The sequence below is a fragment of the Haliaeetus albicilla genome, chromosome 28, assembly GCF_947461875.1.
Source record: "Haliaeetus albicilla chromosome 28, bHalAlb1.1, whole genome shotgun sequence".
Classification (NCBI taxonomy): Eukaryota; Metazoa; Chordata; class Aves; order Accipitriformes; family Accipitridae; genus Haliaeetus; species Haliaeetus albicilla.
Genome location: NC_091510.1, coordinates 12,268,392 through 12,274,898, shown reverse-complemented (window position 1 = coordinate 12,274,898; position 6,507 = coordinate 12,268,392).

The window sequence follows — 6,507 nt, the reverse complement described above, 5'->3', positions numbered from 1 at the left end:
TATCAAGGAGAAATTGGTATTTCAGATGCTGGAAATCTATGATTTTTAGAATAATTGTTTCTCTTGAAACTTCTCAGTCTTATGAGAAGTCAGAACTATACAAGAAAATTAATTTTTCCTTACAATTCCATAAGGAGGCTAAAAGCACTGAACTCCTGTTACATTTCACTATGAAAAATAAGCTTAGAGGTCCTAGATAGGCTTTCTATGCTTTAACACAAGTAAATTTAGATTAATTATCTAAGGCCTAGCAGACAGTGAATTTATCAGATGATTTATGACTTCAGTAAGAGTTTGTACAATTATTTTCAAAGCAGCAAACCCAGAAGCTTCCCATTACAATCCTGCGTTACTCCCTGCATGACCTGTAACGTGAACTTGGGCCGTATTCCCCAGGCACAAGTAACCTCACAAGCCTGAGCCCAGAACCCCTCGCCACTGAGGCTGGGGAGCAAAACACGGTGTTATTGATGACTCCAGCCTGTATCCTGGAAGTACCCAAGGATCAAAGCACATTCCAGAGGCTCAGGCCGGCGAGGGCAAGATGTGCTATGTAAATAAATGTAATCCACACCCAGTAATTTCTGCGCTCACCCCCTGACTCTCTGAGCTTCAGGAACAGAAATGTGAATCGTTATCTCAGGCTGTCGCAAGTTTACAGCCCAGACTGCCTTGGGATATGCAGACAGGCTGTCTCCATGGCCCCTAATGCTTTACAAGGTAGCTACCCTCCCACACCAGCACAGGAGAAAATCAGTTTCACGGATTATTTTTTTTTTTTCCATTTGGCAACCGTCTTTTGCCACTCTTCCAAGGAGAGAGCAGAACTTAATGTTTTCCCTTTGCTACCGCATCTCCAGGGAGGAATGTGTTGAAGCTGGGGCTGCTTCTTCCCATTCACGTATCTGAGATTCTATATTCTTCCTTCTACGTGACAGTCCTTTTCTACACTCTATTCAACCTTCAACTTTCCCCCTCTCTTCCTGTTGAACTGGGTCTTCTTGTCTCCTGACCTCTCCGATTCTTGTCCCTCCTTCTCTCCACCCAGTTATACCCCAGTATAACTGGAATTATTATTGTACTGCAGTGTCTCACGAGCTCTACAGTCAAGCAGAGCGTAGAAACAATGAAACAGGAGGAGAAAATTTCCTGCTTTCTGCTTGATCACAGACTGGCTTCTCTTCATAGACCCAAGCCATTTATCTTCTGCAACACTAAGGATTATGGCCAAGGTGGCAAACTTTTGAAATAGAGGGGAGACCTAGAACAAAATGGTGCTGATGATACTTGATAATAACCACCAAGGCTTCAGAAGTGCCTCACTGAAAAATTCTGCTAGGTGATAAAAACATCCCAGATTACAGGGAACATAATTTTGGATACTTGCTGTATTATAAGCAGCGGTTATTTGGAAATGCCACAAAACCCTTCCATTTACCTACATTGCAGCTTGCAAGGTTTACTGAGCTGTCCAAATTCATTCATAAACTCTACAGAAAGCTGAACAGTATTGCATCTAAGCTTGGCACAGTAGGACCCCTCTTATATGTGACTGGGCAGCTTTTCTTTTTTTCAGTACATAAGCGTCACCAGAGTGAACCTGGTGAGCAGGCGGCCCAGCAGCATGTTATTTCGGAGACCCAGGATAGGAAGAAGAGGATTTGGGTTCAGATTATTTTTGCTCCCTGCTTTGTATCTCCTTCCAGCTCTCTTAGTACAGAAGTAGAGAACTGTGCTCCCAGCAGTGAAGCAAAGGGATTGCAAAGAATCTCAAATGAAAGATCAATCTTACAAAACGAAGGCAAAACAAAGCATCTTTTCTACTTTGTTTTCTGGAAGCAGTCGAACTGCTTGGCCAACATTTTCCACGTAAACCAGCAGGAAGCAGTCACCCCTTGTCCAGGGTGGGGAGAGAGAGCATCCAGGCTGAATTACAAATGCTAAAACCTGACTTCCACAATGGGAAGTGCTGGGTACTTCTTACTAAAACTGTCTTTACGGCACCGCATTTCTAAGCTTTTTAGATGTTCAGTTATAAAGAAAGGTTTTACACACACAAATTCTCCAATCACAAAATTAAACAAGCTGCCCTTTGTTCTATGAATCAAAAATCCACTAGTCACACTGAAACAACAGACTTCTTGAAGCTACACGTACTAAAAAAGCTTAACAGCGAGGCAACAGATGACTGCCGGAGCGCAAGGGCAGAGTGACCCCCGCTACCCACAGGAACGGCAGAAGCAGCCCTGCAGTGGGACACCGGTGCTCAGGATTGTACTCCTAAAACCAGTACATTACAAAACCCTCATGTCAATAAACATCTCCAATACAGCCGACACTGGTGAGAGATTAAATTTTTTTCCAGCACTATGTAACTATTCTGTACTTTTTTTCAGTACTGCAGCGGTAATCAGGAGCCTCAGAGTATTTCTGGTTTTAGGAAACAGTTCCCATGCAATTTATTTGCCCTATGAATATAATCCAGCAGTTTCTACAGTGACTTTCATTGCTCCAAAAGCCTAAATATAATCCTCATACATGATACCAGACACGTATCACATCTAATGTTAAAATCTCAACGGGCGTAACTCTCATCTGGAGCTGCCTTTTCCCCACATACCAGAGAAATCCCTGCCATGTGTTCACTCTGCATTCACATTTTAAAGTAATATTTAATCAGATGCTTAGACTGGAAAATGAAGACACTCACTGAAAACAGGTCATGATTATTATCAAAAGAAAGATCACCATGCTGGATTGTTTTACTGGAAATCTCAAAATAAGCACAGGTTAGAAATTCTGTTCGGTAAAACAATACATTTTTAAAAATACCTTCAATGGAAATATTATCTTTCATAGTGAGTTCTGCTGTGGGTGGCTGAGGACGCAGCCACGCAGGAGACAATATTACTGATGTGTCCTTAATCCCGCACTGAACCACAGCCTCAGTGTAACAGTTCTTTTATCTGCTGGCGATTTCATGAGAAATAAACTGTCTGCTGAACCAGCAGGAATAGTTTTCCTACAGAAAACTATTTTGTATTCTTTTTGCCAAGACTGTTTTTAACAAGAGTGCACTGCTCCATCTATCACAGGAATAAGCATTGCTTCCAAAGTCTAGTCTTCTATTTAATCACATAATAAAGAAGAAGCTACTATATATTAAACGTTACATCTTTGCTACCATTATTTTTAGCTTTGGAATGCTAAAATTAAAATTCTTATTCCTGGAAGGAATTATTAGTTTAAGATTCTTGGAGGGAAGCAATTTGTATAATCCTAGATCCAAACATCTATTTCTAGTCTCATTAACAGAACACAAATAATGCCTTACACAAAAAGCTACTGCAAAATTACAATCGTGTTAATTACAGCCAACGCATTTCCAAAGCTACTGTTTACAAATTCAGACATTACTCTTTAGATTTGTTCAGTCTTAATAGTAATAAAGTGATAAATGGTATAGTAAATAAAGCACGTATTTAATCTCTGGGTTTACTGGTGACAAAAAAGAGGCTTCTTAGATTTCAAGGTAATGAAACTAAAGAGATTTTTGCAACCGAACATTGAAATACTTTCTCTTAACATGAGATTTAAAAGAACCTCGCCAAAAAATACACAAGGGGACAGATTAACCTAAACAAGCATAGAAATAAATTTAGTAATAAAAAATGGAAGTCTCTACCACTAATAGCAGATTTGTTACATAACAAAAAGCAAACTAAATACAGGCTCAGATGAACGCAATTCTAGTGAAGTCCAGGAGATATATGCAAGTGAATAATTTAATCTTCCTTAATCTTCTTACGTGGTATGATTTATCACCCACCTGTGGACTCTGGAAGATGACTGTCATGAAGATAACAACAGAAATAATATAAAATCACCAGAGTTATGCCACTATACAGTTAAGCTCCTAAACAAAATCTTGCATTCCCCTACTCCCTCTTGCAAATATGATTCAGTAGTATGTGATTTGTGACACAGCAGAACACTATTCTTTGTTGCAACTGGTTCCTATTAGCGATACGCTCTGTATAGCTGCCAGAAAGGCTAAAGGTTAGTAATCAACTGGCCATATTTAGGTTGCTAATAGCGAGAAGGGCCCAGGAAGGTGCTGAGCAGTGAGTTGCCAGGGTCAGGCAATGGGGAAAGGCAGGTGAAGGAGCGCTGGGGAACAGAGGCTGTCTCGGTGCAGTCCCAGCAGCCGTTAAAAAGTCTGTTGAGACTCAACCCCCACCCAAATCAACAAACAAAACCGGTGTATCCTTGTCACATAAACAGATTATTCCCATTCTTGAGAGCTGTGTGCAGGATGCAGTTTCAATCTTGTCTCACCATACATGCGTCTTGAAACCCATTTTTTTTTTTTAGATTTTAAAAAAAGCAACTATCTGCCTGTGTATGTGAATTTGCTACCTGACAAATGGGATTACCTTGCTTAAAAAGCACCCACGCTCCTTGGGGCTGGGGCGAGCGCCTTCAACATATTCTGAGGAATTTCATGTGGGGTAGAAAATAGGTTTGCTAGGGGCCGCAAAAAGGAGAGTTAAACATCAAGATTTTTCTAAAACCATTCTTTTAATTTTAGGCTATCAATAACAGTATCCCTGTACTTTACATTGCATTTTGAGTTTGGACCCGAGCCCACACACATGTCCACATGTAGCTGACGTTCACTTCGCGTGGAGGGCAATCTGTACTTAGAAATATAAAAATGATAGAATAATAGCACAAAATAGAAATAGTCTCTGGGAAACAGTACAAGAAGAAAAACCCATGGGCTTTTACAACCTTAGCGCGTGCCCAAACATACCACTCCCTGCGGTTTTGACTGAGTAAACACATTCTCCCAAGTAACCCCTTTGTCCCTGCCACTATGTCAAGAGATCACTCTTAGAATCGTCCCCATGTCACCTGCCAAAGGGCATGCTAGATTATACATAGCTTTAAAATTTGAGATAGCTGTAAGATGTCATGAATAATTGCATACCTAAGGCTTAGGTACTAAGGAGCAGTAACAGCCCGAGTAGGGTGACTGGGTAACCGCAGCCTCTGCGGTCGGGGTCAGCTGCTGAAGCGGGTCAGAAATGTCAGCGGAGGAGGAACGGCACTGGCAGCACCTGAGCTGCAGCCCAGCACGCAGGCTGCGCCGCTTCTCAGGGCTACAAACAGCTTTTCTCTTTAAGAGTAGATGTGACAGCAGTGAACCCAAAATATTTTCTAAGATTAGGTCATGATTACACTTCTGCGCTAATTAACGGAAAAGACTCCTGAAGATAAGAAAGGGCTGAATCCAGAAGTAAATCTGCTCTTCTCCCAAAAGACTAAGTTAATGCCTTTTTTTTTTTTTCCCTTGAGCTGGTGCACATCTTGTAATGCGCTTAGACTCCAGGACTGGAAACCAAACAGCCATGTCCTGAAGAAGCATCCACGCCAGCAGTCCAGGACAGAGATATTCCTCTCCAAGGCAAAGGCATGCCATGTTCTCAGTTCTCCACACAAAACAGGGAATCAGTAGTTCGAAAGGGAAAACTGGTCATTTGCAAATTACAAAAAGACAGAGGAGTCAACAAAATACAGCACCTGAGTCAATGAGCCCTCAGGCTCAAGAGGTTTCACCAGAAACAGAGAAGTTTTATATAACTGCCATTTTTAAATTCTCCCTTGTATCTCTGGCATACAAAAAATATGAGTTTTGAGTAGCATAAAATTTTTGGGACTTTGTTCTTCTCAACAGCAAGAATGACACAATTTAAAGGAAACAGCCAAAAGACCATCCACATACCAAAATATTTTTGGTTTAACCTTTTTCAAGGAACTGCAGTAAACCTGAAAGTGTGCAGATGTGCAAAGGGTATAAATTAACATGAAATTATACAGTATTCTCTTTATTTTACCTGTATTTAGAGAGCACCTTGCTTCCAAATACAAAAGCAGCTTCTGCAGACAACCCCCACCGCTGCCAGGCTTCACGCGCTCTGTGCCACAGTTGTTAAAAGACTACCACAAAGCAAATCATTAATCTTTAGCCAGCACGTTAGGTCAGCAGTTTGAAGAGAGTATGCAGAAACTTGTGCAACAGCAAAACTGTCTCGGCAGCTAATTACAACGTTAAAATACAGAACCCAACTGCCTGCTGAAGCACCAGGGCTGGCAGAAGCTCCCAAGTGGCGTCCAGACTGTCCGGGCAAGCAGGGCACACAGCTCCGAAACACCAGCTCTTCTACAAGGGAGGTTTCTCTTCGCTCGTCCTGGACCTGTCACATTAAGCACCCACCAAAAGCATGTGGCAACAGCAAGAATGTGATTTGCATTTGCTCCCACCTCTGCACCCACCAAAAATGATTCTAAAAAAATGAATTACTGTCCGTAGTCCTTCATTAAAGAAATCACTCTACTGAACACCGAGTTTTGCTGGTTTTCATATGCAGATACCTGTAAGAGTGTATTAGTCAGGGGAAAAAAAATTATTACAACATTTCGTATTACCAAGAATATCATCAG